Source organism: Rhinopithecus roxellana, chromosome 18 (assembly GCF_007565055.1).
Source record: "Rhinopithecus roxellana isolate Shanxi Qingling chromosome 18, ASM756505v1, whole genome shotgun sequence".
NCBI classification, from domain to species: domain Eukaryota; kingdom Metazoa; phylum Chordata; class Mammalia; order Primates; family Cercopithecidae; genus Rhinopithecus; species Rhinopithecus roxellana.
Window position 1 is genome coordinate 41,075,197 of NC_044566.1, and position 18,415 is coordinate 41,093,611.

General features: G+C 41.8%; 1 pseudogene; it reads right to left on the reverse strand.

Annotated features, from left to right (window-relative positions):
• Positions 1-16,039: 16,039 nt before the first annotated feature.
• On the reverse strand, positions 16,040-17,793 carry LOC104662767 (annotated as a pseudogene).
• Positions 17,794-18,415: the final 622 nt, after the last annotated feature.

Genomic DNA, 18,415 nt, shown 5'->3' on the forward strand with positions numbered 1-18,415 from the left:
CTTTACATTTTGGCATGTTTTTGCAATGGCTGGTACCGGTTGTTCCTTTCCATGTTTAGTGCTTCCTTCAGGGTCTCTTGTAAGGCAGGCCGGTGGTGACAAAATCTCTAAGCATTTGCTTATCTGTAAACAATTTTATTTCTCCTTCACTTGTGAAACTTAGTTTGGCTGGATATGAAATTCTGGGTTTAAAATTCTTTTCTTTAAGAACGTTGAATATTGGCCCCCACTCTCTTCTGGCTTGTAGAGTTTCTGCCGAGAGATCTGCTGTTAGTCTGATGGGCTTCCCTTTGTGGTAACCCGACCTTTCTCTCTGGCTGCCCTTAAGATTTTTTCCTTCATTTCAACTTTGGTGAATCTGGCAATTATGTGTCTTGGAGTTGGTCTTCTGGAGGAGTATCTTTGTGGTGTTCTCTGTATTTCCTGAATTTGAATGTTGGCCTGCCCTACTAGGTTGGGGAAGTTCTCCTGGATGATATCCTGAAGAGTGTTTTCCAACTTGGTTCCATTTTCCCCCTCACTTTCAGGCACCCCAATCAGACGTAAATTTGGTCTTTTTACATAATCCCATACTTCTTGTAGGCTTTGTTCATTTCTTTTTCTTCTTTTTTCTTTTGGTTTCTCTTCTCGCTTCATTTCATTCATTTGATCCTCAATCGCTGATACTCTTTCTTCCAGTTGATTGAGTCAGTTACTGAAGCTTGTGCATCTGTCACGTATTTTTCGTGTCATGGTTTTCATCTCTGTCATTTCGTTTATGACCTTCTCTGCATTAATTAGTCTAGCTGTCAATTCTTCCACTCTTTTATCAAGATTTTTAGTTTCTTTGCACTGGGTACGTAATTCCTCCTTTAGCTCTGAGAAGTTTGATGGACTGAAGCCTTCTTCTCTCATCTCGTCAAAGTCATTCTCTGACTAGCTTCGATCCGTTGCTGGCGATGGGCTGCGCTCCTTTGCAGGGGGAGATGCGCTCTTATTTTTTGAATTTCCAGCTTTTCTGCCCTGCTTTTTCCCCATCTTTGTGGTTTTCTCTGTCTCTGGTCTTTGATGATGGTGACGTACTGATGGGGTTTTGGTATAGGTGTCCTTCCTGTTTGATAGTTTTCCTTCTGACTGTCAGGACCCTCAGCTATAGGTCTGTTGGAGATTGCTTGAGGTCCACTCCAGACCCTGTTTGCCTGGGTATCAGCAGCAGAGGTTGCAGAAGATAGAATATTGCTGAACAGCGAGTGTACCTGTCTGATTCTTACTTTGGAAGCTTCCTCTCAGGGGTGTACTCCACCCTGTGAGGTGTGGGGTGTCAGACTGCCCCTAGTGGGGGATGTCTCCCAGTTAGGCTACTCAGGGGTCAGTGACCCACTTGAGCAGGCAGTCTGTCCGTTCTCAGATCTCAACCTCTGTGTTGGGAGATCCACTTTTCTCTTCAAAGCTGTCAGACAGTGTTGTTCGTGTCTCCTCAGGCCTCTCCTGCTTCCCCTGTTGTTTTTTTAGCTGAGCCCTGCCCCCAGAGGTGGAGTCTATAGAGACAGGCAGGTTTCCTTGAGCTGCTGTGAGCTCCACCCAGTTCGAGCTTCCCAGAGGCTTTGTTTACCTACTTAAGCCTCAGCAATGACGGGCGCCCCTCCCCCAGCCTCGCTGCTGCCTGGCGGTTAGATCGCCACAGACTGCTGTGTTAACAATGAGGGAGGCTCCGTGGGCGTGGGACCCTCCCGGCCAGGTGAGGGATATATTCTTCTGGTGTGCCCGTTTGCTTAAAGCGCGGTATTGGGGTGGGAGTTACCCGATTTTCCAGGTGTTGTGTGTCTCAGTTCCCCTGGCTAGGAAAAGGGATTCCCTTCCCCCTTGCGCTATCCAGGTGAGGCGATGCCTCGCCCTGCTTCAGCTCTCGCTGGTCAGGCTGCAGCAGCTGACCAGCACCGATTGTCCGGCACTCCCTAGTGAGATGACCCCAGTACCTCAGTTGAAAATGCAGAAATCACCAGTCTTCTGTGTCGCTCACGCTGGGAGTTGGAGACTGGAGCTGTTCCTATCCAGTCTGTGTCTTTTAATTGGAGCATTTAGTCCATTTACATTTAAGGTTAATATTGTTATGTGTGAACTTGATCCTGTCATTATGATATTAGCTGGTTATTTTGCTTGCTAGTTGATGCAGTTTCTTCCTATCATCGATGGACTTTACATTTTGACATGTTTTTGCAATAGCTGGTACCTGTTGTTCCTTTTCATGTTTCATGCTTCCTTCAGGATCTCTTGTAGGGCAGGCCTGGTGGTGACAAAATCTTTAAGCATTTGCTTGTCTGTAAAGGATTTTATTTCTCCTTCACTTATGAAACTTAGTTTGGCTGGATATGAAATTCTGGGTTGAAAATTCTTTTCTTTAACAATGTTGAATATTGGCCCCCACTCTCTTCCGGCTTGGAGAGTTTCTGCTGAGAGATCTGCTGTTAGTCTAATTGGCTTCCCTTTGTGCGTAACCCGACCTTTCTCTCTGGCTGCCCTTAACATTTTTTCCTTCATTTCAACTTTGATGAATCTGACAATTATGTGTCTTGGAGTTGCTCTTCTCGAGGAGTATCTTTGTGGCGTTCTCTGTATTTTCTGAATTTGGATGTTGGCCTGCCTTACTAGGTTGGGGAAGTTCTGCTGGATGATGGTATCCTGTAGAGTGTTTTCCAACTTGGTTCCATTTTCCCCGTCACTTTCAGGCACACCAATCACACGTAGATTTGGTCTTTTCACATAATCCCATACTTCTTGAAGGCTTTGTTCATTTCTTTTAACTCGTTTTTTCTCCACACTTCTCTTCTCACTTCATTTCATTCATTTGATCTTCAATCACTGATACTCTTTCTTTCAGTTTATCGAGTCAGTTACTGAAGCTTGTGCATTCGTCATGTGTTTCTTGTGTTATGGTTTTCATCTCTATCAGTTCTTTTAAGACCTTCTCTGCATTGATTATTCTAGTTATCGATTCATCCATTCTTTTTTCAAGGTTTTTAGTTTCTTTGCGCTGGTTACGTAGTTCCTCCTTTAGCTCTGAGAAGTTTGATCGACTGAAGCCTTCTTCTCTCAGCTCGTCAAAGTCATTCTCCATCCAGCTTTGTTCCATTGCTGGTGATGAGCTGCATTCCTCTGGAGGGGAGATGCGCTCTGATTGTTTGAATTTCCAGCTTTTCTGCACTCCTTTTTCCCCACCTTTGTGGTTTTATCTGCCTTTGGTCTTTGATGATGGTGATGTACTGATGGGGTTTTGGTGTGGGTGTCCTTTCTGTTTGTTAGTTTTCCTTCTAACAGTCAGGACCCCCAGCTATAGGTCTGTTGGAGTTTGCCTGAGGTCCACTCCAGACGCTGTTTGCCTGGGTATCAGCAGCAGAGGCTGCAGAAGATAGAATATTGCTGAACAGCGAGTGTTGCTGATTTTTGCTCTGGAAGCTTCGTCTCAGGGGTGTACCCCACCATGTGAGGTGTGAGGTGTCAGTCTGCACCTAGTGGGGGATGTCTCCCAGTTAGGCTACTCAGAGGTCAGGGACCCACTTGAGCAGGCAGTCTGTCTGTTCTCAGATCTCAACCTCTGTGCTGAGAGATCCACTGCTCTCTTCAAAGCTGTCGGACAGGGGCATTTACCTCTGCTGAGGTTTCTGCTGCTTTTTGTTTAGCTATGCCCTGTCCCCAGAGGAGGAGTATGCAGAGGCAGGCCGGCCTCCTTGAGCTGCAGTGGGCTCCATCCAATTCGAGCCTCTCAGCGGCTTTATTTACCCACTTAAGCCTCAGCAATGGTGGGCGCCCCTCCCCCAGCCTCGCTGCCGCCTTGCAGTTAGATCTCAGACTGCTGTGCTAGCAATGACGGAGGCTCCATGGGCGTGGGACCCTCTGGGCCAGGTGTGGGATATAATCTCCTGGTGTGCCATTTGCTAAGACCCTTGGTAAAGCACAGTATTCGGGTGGGAGTTATCCAATTTTCCAGGTGTTGTGTGTCTCAGTTTCCCTTGGCTAGGAAAAGGGATTCCCTTCCCCCTTGCGCTTCCCAGGTGAAGCGATGCCTCGCCCTGTTTCAGCTCTCTCTGGTCAGGCTGCACCAGCTGACCAGCACTGATTGTCTGGCACTCCCCAGTGAGATGAACCTGGTACCTCAGTTGAAAATGCAGAAATCACCTGTCTTCTGTGTCACTCACGCTGGGAGCTGGAGGCTGGAGCTGTTTCTATTTGGCCATCTTGGGCGCACCCCCCCCCCTTTTTTTTTTTAAGACAGATTCACTGCGTTGCCCAGGCTGGAGTGCAGTGGCGCAATCTCCACTCACAGCAACCTCCACTTCCCAGGTTTAAAGCGATTCTCCTGCCTCAGCCTCCTGAGTAGCTGGAACTACAGGCACTCGCCACCATTCCTGGCTAATTTTTTGTATTTTTAGTAGAGACGGGGTTTCACTGTGTTAGCCAGGATGGTATGGATCTCCTGACTTCCTGATCCGCCCGCCTCGGCCTCCCAGAGTGCTGGGATTACAGGCATGAGCCACCACGCCCAGCTAATTTTTTTGTATTTTTAGTAGAGACGGGGTTTCACCATGTTGGCCAGGCTGGTCTTAAATTCCTAACCTCAGGTGATCCACCTGCCTTGGCCTCCCAAAGAGCTAGGATTACAGATGTCAGCCACCACGCCCGGGCTTTTTTAACTTTTTGACTCTCCTGTAATAACACTTAGATTAAATCACATGGCCAGGCTTGGTGTCTCACGCCTGTAATCCCAGCACTTTGGAAGACTGAGGCGGGCGGATCAGGAGATCAGGATCGAGACCATCCTGGCTAAGATGGTAAAACCCCATCTCTCCTAGAAATACAAAAATTAGCTGGGGGTGGTGGCTTGTGCCTGTAGTCCCAGCTACTCGGGAGGCTGAGGCAGGAGAATCATTTGAACCCGGGAGGCAGAGGTTGCAGTGAGCTGAGATCATGCCACTGCACTCCAGCTTGGTGACCGAGTGAGACTCTGTCTCAAAAAAAAAAAGAAAAAAAGAAAAAAACAAAAAACAAACCAACACACACACACACAAACACAGCTGGATGTGGTGGCTCACACCTGTAATCCCAGCACTTTGGGAAGCTGAGGCAGGCGGATTGCTTGAGTCCAGGAGTTCGAAACCACCCTGGGCAACATGGTGAAACCCTGTCTCTACTAAACATACAAAAAATTAGCTAGGCATGGTGGTGCGTGCCTGTAGTCCCAACTACTCGGCAGGTTGAGGTGGAAGAATCACCTGAGCCCAGGAAATTGAGGCTACAGTGAGGTGTGATGGCACCACATCTGCCTGGGCAACCAGAGTGAGATCCTGTCTCAAAAAACAAAACAAACTCCCCAAAAGAAAAAACAAACACACACACACACACATTGTATCCCTGTACAAAAATATTTCCCTTCTTTATAGCCTTATTCTATATGCTATTTTCTATTTATTTACTTTATAAACTTATAGCTAAAAACTAAGACACAATCATACACATTAGCCTAGGCCAGCACAAGGTCAGGATCCTGAATGTCATCATCTTCCATCTCCACATGGTGTACTGCATGGTCTTCAGAGGCAATAACAGGCATGGAGCTGTTGTCTCCCACCATAACAATGCCTTTGGATACCTCCTGCAGGAGCTGCCTGAGGTTATTTTACAGTTAACCCTTTTTTTATAAATAGAGGAACATACTCTAAAATAATGGTAAAAAGTTTAATACACTAAATATATAAACCAGTAACAGTCATTAATGATCAAGTATTATGTACTGTACATAACTGTATGTACTTTACTTTTATATGACTGGCAGTATAGTAGGTTTGTTTACACCAATTTATCACCACAAGCATATGAGTAAGCTGTTGAGCTCTGACATTACAATTGATGTCACTAGGCCTAAGAATTTTTCAGCTCCATTATAATCTTATGGAACAGTTGTACATGTGGTGCATCCATGATGTACAATAAACAAATATTTTCCAACTCATAAAACACAAGTAGAGGAAAAAGTTACTTATATTTTTAAATTTTTGAGACTATAGTGCACAATCATTGTCCATTGTCCAAATGATAATCTGGTTAATCATATTAGTTTTAAAAGTTGTGGTACCAGTATTTTAGTGCCAAATGGCAGTTTCATAAAAATTTGTTCTTCTACTAAAAGTTATCTTATTACCACATTGGATTCATTGCATGTATGAAAACACTGCACAATTACTATGAAAGAAATTTGGAAACATTACCACTTGTTTTATCTTTTCTAACACAATAAGAGCTCCTCATTTTTCAGCATCTACTAGATGACAGGTATAAGCCAGGAACCACACATACATTCTTTCTAATCTTGGCAACAGCCCTGCAGTGACAGAGATCACCAGTCAGTCCCACTCCCACCCAACACCTATCCTCTCCTTCCTCACTAATTCCCTGAGTTTGGTTGGAAGTGGCCATATGTGCAGCCAAAAACTACATTTCCCAGCCTCCTGTGCAAATAAAAATGCCCATGTGATATAGTTGGCCAATCAGATCAATAATTGGCCACTTAGGCACAGTTCTAGAAAAATCTTTTTTTTTTTTTTTTTGAGACAAAGTTTGGCTCTTGTTGCCCAGACTAGAGTGCAATGGCCTGGTCTCGGCTCACTGCAACCTCTGCGTCCTGGGTTCAAGCGATTCTCCTGCCTCAGCCTCCCAAGTAGCTGGGATTACAGGCACCCACTGCTACACCTGGCTAATTTTTGTATGTTTAGTAGAGATGAGGTTTTCACCATGTCGGTCAGGCTAGTCTCGAACTCCTGACCTCAGGCAATCCACCTGCCTTGGCCTCCCCAAAGTGCTGGGGTTACAGGCGTGAGCCAGAAAATCTCTTTTTTAAGGAAGGCCAGCTCAGCTGGTATGTTTTCTTTTCTCCTTCCTATTACTTTACCAAACCAAATCTACAATACTCGAGGTGAATTAGGTAATTATGAGTTGACAAGCACATATTGAGAATGGCTGAACAAGAAAACAGAAAGCTTAATGTTCCTGATGACATTATGAAGTACACAGTGGACAGATGAGGCCTGGACTGACTACCTCAGACATACGTGATAAAAATAATCCTTGTTTTTCAGGTGAACCCTTGTTATTCCCAGATGAATGCAACTCTCAATTGATTCATCTGCAAAGAAAATGTTGACTTTTAAATTAGTGTCTGACATGAGATAACTCAGCTGGTAGAAAATAGAATAATTTGATACATAGATATCAGAAGAATTAATGATCTGATTTAAAAGTGTTTTGAGATCCTTGGATTTAAAGTGTTATATATCATGGAGAAGACATAATGTTAAGGGCTATATAAACATTTCCCTTAATTTTATTTCAATAGATTTCTACCTTGGGCAAGTTTCTTTAACCCTAGTTCTCAGTTTACTCATTTTTAAAAAATTAGAGACAGATGGGGTCTTGCTATGTTGCCCAGGCTGGAGGGCAGTGGCTATACAGGTGCCATCCCACTACTGATCAGCATGGGAATTTTGACCTGCTCCATTTCCAGACTGGACCATTTCACCCCTCCTTAGGAAACCTGGTGGTTCCCTGTCCTGAGAAGTTACCATATTAATGCCAAACAGTGCAGACACCCGCTTGGCATAGCACACTATAGCCCAGAACTCTTGTGCTCAATCAGTTCTCCTGTCTCAGCCTCCTGAGTAGCTGAGACTAAAAGTGCACACCACTCTGCCTGTCCATTTACTCATTTTTAATACTAGAGAAGTGCACCCAATTATTTCTAAGATTCCTTACAGAGAAGACTATTAACATGCTGTACACATTGGCTTATCATGAAAAAACAATGATGATGACAACCTAACCTGCTCCTAAATGCATAATTCCTCATAATCTTGTGAATACAAGTGAGCCACAAATGTTCATGATACAAACTTTAGGATGTAACAATCATATTCTCCCTAAGACTTAGAGGAACAATTTAAGAAGATATGTAGTATTAGATGCAGTATTGAGGATTCACATGAAAGTGCTGGAGTCACTAAAAGAATGTGGACTTCAGTCTTTATTTTTGCTTTTCTAGATAGATTGTGTTTTTATTAAAAGAATGATCAAAAGCACCATACAAAATACAACACAGGATATAGTGAAAGTTCCCTTATCCAACATTGGTATTGTGATTGGTGAAGGGAAAACGTCAATTTAAACAGAGAAATTTAAAAATGATACATATATATCTTTAATTTTAAATTTTAACTTAAACTACAAATGTATTTCATTTGCCAGCAAAATATCTGTAGATTTCTACTCACTTTTTCGAGGCTTTTGCAGTTGTTTTGCTTACACTTAATTGGGCAGTAATTTCTTTAGTGACTGACTTTTGTTTCATATTTCACTGGTTACATATTTAACTAATTAATTTCAATAACAAGTTTAATTGGTATAAGCAGGTTTGAGAAAAAGGCAACTGACTTCAGTAGCATAAAACTTGTAGTGGAAGCAGAGGTTCACAAATGTATCAGAGGGAATTCTACTAGTTTTGAGCTACAAGCATGTGTTAAAAGAACAAGAGCCAGACATGGTGATTTGTACCTGTAGTCCAACTACAAGGGACGCTGAGGCAGGAGAATCACTGGACCCCAGGAGTTCGAGGCTGCAGTGAGCTATGATTATGCCATTGCACCCAAGCCTGGGCGACAGAACAAGACCCTATGTCTAAAAAGAAAAAGTAAAAAAGGAACAAGAAGCATCAGTTAATCTGGCAAATTAAGTAGATGTAATGAGAGCTCCTTATGTGCCTATCATCAGTGACAGATATTGCATAATAAGATATTAAGCTATTTTATTCACACTTTTAGAACATGGGTCTTTGGAGATTAGTGAACTGAATATTAAAATGATATTCTCACTAACCTTTCCATTTTCCTGTGAGCAAATTCCTGCCTTACAAGATACTTTGTTGATGGTCTCCCTGACATTTTCCTTTATGCCTGTATCTCCCTTGAATCCCAGTTCCTACAGTCATCACAGGGTTGGGAGACCTGTCCCTAACCCCCAATTCCCACAGGTGGGCCAACAATAAGTACTGTCATACTTACCCAGCATCCTGCCTCTGAATTCAGATCCAGGTTCTTGTTCTATTTTGCTTTGTGACCTTGGACTATGTTAATTAATATTGCTTAGTTTCCATTTCTTTTTATGAAAAAGTAGGAACACTTAGCTTACAGGTGTGTTAGATTAAATGACCTTGGGGAAGCTCTAACACAAGTAGACAGTGAAGTGTCTGTTTTCTTTAATGCCATTTCCTTAATATCAGTAATATTTTGCCTTTGCCTATTACTTCCCATCACATTCCTGACACAGCGCTCTGAACCCTCACAGGCATGCTTGTTGAATCTCCTAGAGGTTGACCACCTGCTTGCCAGCGTGGCATCGCTGCCCATCAAGAGTTCAGATGACTTGCTTGTCCATATTATTCCCATAGCTACCAAAGCAATCTCCCTGAAGAACTTGGCTGGGTTTTTAGTCTCACTGGTTAGTGTGGGCAGCTCTCCACTTCTCACAGCTCCCTCTGCATACATCCTCTCCACCTCTGATTTCCTCTATAATTGTCATTCAACACATATTAAACATTTACTAAATACTGGTTATATTAGGGTTCTCCAGAGGAAAAAAAGCAATGAAAGATCTATCTATCTATCTATCTATCTATCTATCTATCTATCTATCTATCTATCATCTATCATCCATCTGGAGGTTTATTATAAGGAATTGACTCACATGATTATGGAGACTAAATCCCAAGATTTGAAGTTGGAAAACTGGAGACCAGGAGAGTCAGTGGTATAGTTCTAGTCTTCCCCGAAGGCCTGAGAACCAGGAGAGAGGATGGCAAAGTTCCAATCTGAAGGCAAGTGGGCTCAAGGCCTGAGAAGAGCCAGTATTAGTTTGAGCTTGAAGTCAGAAAAACACCAATGTTCCAGCTCAAAGGCAGTCAGGCAGAAAGAACTCTGTCTTACTTAGCCTTTTTGTTCTATTTAGCCCTCAACTAATTGCGTGAGGTCCACCCACATTAGGAATGGCAGTTTGCTTTACTTAGTCTACAGATTCAAATGTTAATCTCATCCAGAAACACCCTCATAGACACACCAATAATAATGTTTGAGCAAATATCTGGGTATCCTGTGATCCAGTCAAGTCGACACATAAAATTAACCATCACACTGGGAATTGTGCTAGTTACTTTGCTCATATTCTTGTCATTATTTCTGGTCTCAGAGAAGTCATTGCCCCATCTTTCACATCCCAATGGCCCCACCTATGAAGCTGACCCTGTTCTCTCCTGCTCCAGAGACCTGCCGTACCAATTATACCTTTCTCACAGCCTGTTTTTCCTTGCTCTTTTTCTACCTAAAAACATATTCAAGTTTTTCCTTCATCTTTTCTTGTGCAAAAAGAGAAGTTATATATTCTCTGACTTCATTCACTAAAACTCCCAGTGATCTAATTTACCTTATTTCTTCTGTATCTATATTCCACTAAAAAGACTTATAAAGTCAACAATGGCTTTCTCAATCTAACAGTCTTAGTCTTTGCTTCATTTGATGTTTTGGTAATTTTTTTAAAAACCTACTTGCTTTTCTAAGAGCAAAAGAGAAATTATTCTTTTCTCATTGCTCTGACAAGTCAGGTCCCTTGTTCCATACCGTCTTCTCTGCTAATTTGTCAAGTTCCTTTTTCTTGTCCTTTTTCCTTGGGTAAAAAGTTCCTTATAGTATTTTGAACTTTTTTTTTTTTTCATCAAATTCCACTCCATGTTTTAGTTATTTCAATAGTATAGGCTCAAAAGGGAATCACCTAGACTTTGGCTATCTCTATCAGAAAGATTTTCCTGGTTAAAATGTTGTAACATATACATGCAAGCTTTAAGTGAATGGTTCAGATCTCTAATAATTATCTATGCAGGCTTATGTAATTTGCAAAGCTATTAAAAAATTCTAGCTGAAACAGTTTCTCTCAAAAACTTTTATAAACTGTTTTTCCATGGAGAATACTGCAAATATAAACTGACTTAACTTTGCAGGTGAACAATCTGGCCATATGTATAAAGAGCTCTAAAAACCCACTAATAAATTCCCATTCTTGACATTCATCCTAAGGAACTAATTGGAGATGCCTTAAGTCATCCCTGACTCCTTTCTCTCAAACCCCACACTAAGCCAATAAAAACCCATTTCTCACCACCTTTACTGTTATCCCCACTGTCCAAAAGCCAACATCATTGCCCACCTGGATTACAGCAATAACCTCCTGACTTTTCCCTGCTTCTACCCTCTATAGTCTACTCTCACAGAATAGCCAAAATGATCAGATAGCCCTCTGTGCACAACCCTCCAATGCTCTCCTATCTCTGGGCATAGAGGCCAAATTCCACTTAGCATCAGAAGGTCCTCTTGGACTTCTTCACTTCCTACAGTTTTCCTATGAACTCTGCTTCAGCTATTCTGGCCTCCTTGCTGCTCTTCCTTAAATATGCTAGATCCACTCCAAACTCAGGGTCTTTACATGCTTCTCTTTGCCTAGAATGTTTTTCTCCAATATCCACCTGGTTTGCTGCCTCACCACCTTCAGGTATTTGATCAAATGTCATTTTCTCTTTCTTTCCTGACCATCCTATTTAAAACTATAATCCCAAGGCCCCTATGTCATCACTTCTTATTCCCCATCCCTGATTTAGTTTTCTCCAGAGTACTCATCACTATTTGATGTAATTTATAGTTTACGTCCTTATTGTCTCTCTTTCCTCCTCCCCATGAGGTCAGGGACTTTGGACTGTTTGTTCACTAATGTATCTCCAACATCCAAAGCAGTAAACAGTGTTCAAGATATAGTAGTTGAATTATTACAAATATCTATGTATAGAGCTGTCCAATGCAACGTTATTTATAAAACTAAAACATTTAGAAATTAACAAAGTGTCTTGTCATAAGAGGAAAATAAATCACGATACATCTATGGGATAAATTATGCACTTATGAAAAAGTCATAATTTTACAAATTATTTAATGATATGAAAAATGCTCACCTTATGTTGTAGAAAAAACAGGAAAAAAGAATATATAATAAAATCCCACTTTTATTTAAAACATAGAGGAGGGAATATATACAAAAATGTTATTAGTGGCTATCTCTGGGTAGTGAGATTAGAAGCGATACTTGTTTTTCTCATATTTGTATTTTGCAAATGCTTGACAATAAGTTCTACTTTTTTTTTTTTTTTTTTTTTTTGAGACGCTGTCTCGCTCTGTCGCCCGGGCTGGAGTGCAGTGGCCGGATCTCAGCTCACTGCAAGCTGCGCTTCCCGGGTTCACGCCATTCTCCTGCCTCAGCCTCCCAGTAGCTGGGACCACAGGCGCCCGCCACCTCGCCCGGCTAGTTTTTTTTGTATTTTTTAGTAGAGACGGGTTTCACCGTGTTAGCCAGGATGGTCTCAATCTCCTGACCTCGCGATCCGCCCGTCTCGGCCTCCCAAAGTGCTGGGATTGCAGGCTTGAGCCACCGCGCCCGGCCAAGTTCTACTTTTAAATTCAAAAAAGACAGAAAACTGTCAAGCTTTGAGGAAAAAAATGCTTCCTCATTCATCTTCTTTTTAATCCCCTCTAATCTGAATGGATTTCTCACTCCAGTTAGAGATACAATTTGCACGTATCTTTTGGCACTGATCATATTCTGCTACTGTTTGTATCTTTATTTCCTCTATTAGGCCATATACTTTCTGAAGGCAAAAACCATGTCTTATTTACAACTTTAGAGCCTACAAAACCTGTCTCTACATTCAATAATTAGCTGAAAGAAAATGTTTTAATAGCCAGGAATAATGTATAAATGTGTAGTATTAGTTGCTTAGGGAAGCCATCAAGTTATGTAATTTTCCTAAAATGATCTGATGTCCCTCTTGACCATTTTGGAAATACTTAAGGTTTAAAGCTATATTATTAATAGAATGATGACTGCAGTATAAGTATTTTTAGGTTTTGGCACATCTTCCTGTTGCCTTTATTTGTATATATTTTATATCTGTTGATACATTATATTAAAATTTTTGATTCTGTAGTAAATTTGGAAATGGTAGATTTCAGGACACATTATGTAAGTTAGGTTAAGTTATGTTAGTTAAGCTGGCATAACAAATAGACCATGGCACAAATGGATCCAAAACATAATGACTCACATACAACAGAAGTTTATTTCTTGCTTTAAGGGTGGATGTTCCTGGTTGGCTGACAGTTTTTCTCCACATATTAAGGGTACCAGTGCCTTCTAATTTATGGCTTCCCAGGTTATACAGCAATGTCCACTGTATGCTATTTGTATTTACAAATCTCTGCTTCCAGCATGTTAGGTTGTAAGTGTAGTGAGGGCATAGAATTGCCAGACACAGCAAATAAAAACACAGGAAGCCCAGTTAAATTTGAATTTCAGGTTATCAACACATTTGGTATACATTTTAGTATAAGTATATTCCAAATATCACACAGTATGTTTAGTACAAGTATCACATAAACATATTTATACTAAAAAATTTTGTGTTTTTATCTGAAATACCAAATCAATTGAGTCCTGTGTTTTCTCTGGCAACCCTATGAGGGTGGTGATTCCATCTATCTCAGTTACGACTGAATCCCCAGAATCTAAAACAGTACCCGACTACTATAAATAAGATCAAGAAGTATCTCAATAACATTCAATGAATAATTGATTGTCTGTCAATCAGAACCCTTATTAGCAAAGAATACTGATTAATACTAATACTAATACTGCTATTAGTAAGGATTTGTATTAAGCATTAGTGAGGAATACATATTAATACTTGTTATTAATAAGAATACTTATTAAGTATCAGCAAAGAATATTTACCAATAGATAATAATTTAATATCAGCATAGCAAACTGCAAATGTTTAACTAAAGTTCATGTCTTAGTCAGTTTAGGCTGCAATTACAAAATACCATAAAACTGGCGGGCACAGTGGCTCATGCCAGTAATTCCAGCACTTTGGGAGGTCGAGGCGGGTGGATCACTTGAGGTCAGGAGTTCAAAACCAGCCTGGCCAACATGGTGAAACCCCGTCTTTACTAAAATATGAGAAAATTAGCTGGGTGTCATGGCAGGCACCTGTAATTCCAGCTACTTGAGAGGCTGAGGCAGGAGAACTGCTTGAACCTGGGAGGTGGACGTTGCAGTGAGCCAAGATTGTGCCACTGCACTCTGGCCTGGACAACAGAGCGAGACTCTGCTGTAAACAAAACAAAACAAAACAAAACAAACAAACCATAAACCAGATTGTTTATAAAAACAAATTTCTCATACTTGTGGAGACTAGGAAGTCCAAGATCAAGGTGCTGGCAGATTTACTGTCTGGTGAGGACCTGGTTTGTAGATGGTGCCTTCTTGCTCTGTCCTCACGTGAGGTGAATGAGCTCCCACAGGCCTCTTTTATTAAGGCACTAATCTCATTCATGAGGTCTCTGCCTAATCACCTCCCAAAGGTCCTGCCTCTTAATATCATCACCTTGGGGGTCAGGATTTGAACATATGAATTTTGATGGGACACAAACATTCAGACTACAGCACTTCAGTAAAATAAAGATAAAATTGGGTTTTCCTTAGGTATCTGCACAGCTCTGTCGTCTCTACTGAAACATCATTGACATCCTCAGTGACACCTTTCCCTGTTCTCCATGTCTTAAACTCCAAACCTCCTCCCTCTGCAGCACTTCATTTCCTTTGCCTGCTTTACTCTTCCTTTTTAACACTTAATGTGAATATACCACATATTATACTTATTTGTCTATCTTTCCCACTAGAATGTAAACTTCATAAGGACAGGTATTATTTCCCGTTTTATTCATTGCTACATTCCCAGCTCCTACACATAGGAGACAGTCAATAAATATTTGTTAAGCAAATGACTGAATAAACACCTTTTGTCCTTTAGAAATGAGTTATACATCTTACTAGAATTTACAGTTATCAGTAGCTTGATGATATCCACCTTACATGACACAAGATGACTTTAATCACACAGTATCATGATTCTGCTTGCATCAACTCAGTTCACCAAGTCCTGTCCATTCTATCATCACAATGTCTTTGATAAATCTTCTTAAACCTTCCCTGTTGCCACTTCCTAAGTGCTTTTATGTGTTCTGCGGATTAATGCAGAAATTGTCAACTGGGCGCAGTGGCTCACGGCTGTAATTCCAGCACTTTGAGAGGCTGAGGGTGGGTCTCTTTAGTCAAGGAGTTTGAGACCAGCCTGGGCAACATGGCAAAATCCTGTCTCTACCAAAAACACAAAAATTAGCTGAGTGTGGTGGTGCATGCCTGTAATCCCAGCTACTTGGAAGGCTGAGGCACAAGAATTGCTTGAACCTGAGAGGCGGAGGTTGTAGTGAGCAGAGATTGTGCCACTGCACTCCAGGCTAGGCTACAGAGTGAGATTCCATCTAAAAAAAAGAAATTGTCTAACTAGTCTCCTTACCCATTCTAATCCATTCTCCAAATCACTACTGAATTTATCTTTCTAAAATAATAATCTGATTATTGGGTGTGTTTTGCGTTGCTATAAAAGAATACCCAAGGCTGGGTAATTTATAAAGAAAAAAGGTTTACACCGGGCACTGTGGCTCATGCCTATAATCCCAGCACTTTGGGAGGCTGAGGTAGGCAGATCACCTGAGGTCAGGAGTTCGAGACCAGCCCGGCCAACATAGTGAAACCCCATCTCTACTAAAAATACAAAATAAGCTGGGCGTGGTGGCAGATGCCCGTAATCCCAGCTACTTGGGAGGCTGAGGCAGGAGAGTCACTTGAACCCGGGAGGCAGAGGTTGCAGTGAGCCAAGATAGTGCCATTGCACTTCAGCCTGGGCGACAGAGCGAGACTCTGAATCAAAAAAAAAAAGAAAAAGAAAAGAGGTTTATTTGGTGCATGGTTCTGCAGGCTGTACAAGATGCATGCATGGCATGAGCCTGTTTTTTTTTTTTTTCTATTAATCATGCCACATTTTTAATTACATACAAAGATCTAACATGTCACCCTGGGACCAATTCACCCACTGCTCTGTTTGGCATTCTTTTGTCTCTCTCTTCAGCAATGGTGAGGCGGATACCCTTTCCTCAGGGAAGAGAAATCCATAGTTTGGCACCCTTGCCAATAAACAAAAATCTTGGAAAGTCAAGTGGCAAAGCTGTTGCCATTGGTATCTTTCATGTGAAACATGTCAAAAGATCCAGGGTGCCTCTCTCTGTTGGTGATGACACCAATTCTTCCCAGGTCAGCATCGCCAGTCACCATACACAGGTGACCAGTGTCAAATTTGATGAAATCAGTAATCTTGCCAGTCTCCAAATCAATCTGAATGGTATCATTCACCTTGATGAGGGGATCAGGGTAGCGGATGGTGTGAGCATCATGAGTCACCAGATGAGGGATTCCTTTTGTGCCCACAAAGAATTTTCTCACTTTGCACAACTTGTACTCGACCTCCTCAGGTGTAATATGATGTACAGCAAAGCGACTCTTGGTGTCACAGATCAGACGGATATCCTCTTCTGTCTTGTCAATGCTGATGACATCCGTGAATCCAGCAGGGTAGGTTATATCAGTTCAGACCTTGCCTTCAATTTTAATAAATCGCTGCATGCAAATTTTACTGCATCTCCTGTCAGGCATACTTAAGTCTGTTCCTTAGGAAAATGATGAGGGGGAGACACTCTCTCAACTTGTGGGGACTGGTGGATGGACAAGGAGCAAACATACTGGCAATTTATCTAGTATCCAATGCTTTGGAGCTGCTACCCGCTTCAGATGCTTCTTGGGACCACAAGCCATGGCTGCGTTAGGCAAGGAAAGAGTGAGCCTCTGCTTTTGGAAGCTTCCAATGATGGTGGAAGGGGAAGGACAGTGGTGTGTCACATGACGAGAGAGGAAGCAAGAGGGAAACGGGAGAAAAGTCCCGGGCTCTTTTTAACAACCAGATCTTGCAGAAACAAAGAGTGAGAATTCACTCAATCCTCAGACAATAGCACCCAGCCATTCATAAGGTACTTGTCCCCATGATCCAATCACCTCCACCAGACCCCACCATCAATACTGGGGATCAGATTTCACATGAGATTTGATATAGCCAAATTATATCATCAGGGTCACTCCTTGACCCCAAAACTTTGTCTATCACCCAAATAATAAGATTCAAAATTTCTTAGTTGAGCACATGAAACCCTTCTTGACATGGCCCAGCATCCAGTCCTACCACTCTCCCACACATATAGTTGAAGCTCTAAACTGCCCCTTCTTACCCACTCACGCATCCTCATGATTTGACTGCTCAAATATCACTTCCTTTGTGAGAGTTAGGTGCTTTATCCTCAGTGCTCACAGAGCTCTTTGTACATTCTCCTAATAACACATATTTTAATAGCTGCCAGCAATAAATGATATTTTGCCAAATCTAAGATGTACATTTCTTTCCAATATTTCTAAAACTGGAATGGCATCTTACAATCATGGCATCTTACAATGCTGTCACCAGAAGGCGGTTGTGATGTAGTTGTCTTAGCCTGAACATGTGCAAACTTCCTGGTTATTCCTGGTGACATGACTAGACAACTGCAAACTCCTGAGATTTCAGTCAACTAATCATTTAAAAAAGGATTTAGCTGGGCGCGGTGGCTCACGCCTGTAATTCCAGCACTTTGGGAGACCAAGGAGAGCGGATCACGAGGTCAAGAGATCGAGACTATCCTGGCGAACACAGTGAAACCCCGTCTCTACTAAAAATACAAAATAAATTAGCCGGGCGTGGTGGCGGGCGCCTGTAGTCCCAGCTACTCTGGAGGCTGGGGCAGGAGAACGGCAAGAACCAGGGGGCGGAGCTTGCAGTGAGCGGAGATCTCGCCACTGCACTCCAGCCTGGGCGACAGAGCGAGACTCCGTCTCACAAAAAAAAAAAAAAAAAGAGAGAGAGAAAGGATTTAAATCCTGGTTGTGATCTGAAAACCCTTCATTGATACCTTCGAGTTAGAATAAGAAAGCACCAGCATTAAAACTCCAACAGTTTGCAACAAAAACTGTTGGACCCCAACAGTTTGCAAAAAAATACCAAAGATAACAGTGGAATATTATTTTTTAAAAATGTTGCATCACTAATGCTCTTAGCAGAATTCAATACAATGTGGAAAAATTCTGTGTGATAAAAAACCACTGTGTCATAGTTTAAGTAGCAGCATTTCCCTCTGGCCCCCTCCATCGTCCCAAAATAATGGTTTGTTACAACTCATGATCTTAAAATTGATAAAATATGGTATGTTACCTCGAACTGTCAAACGAACCCTATACGTCATCTTATTTTATGCCTGGGGTCTGCTGA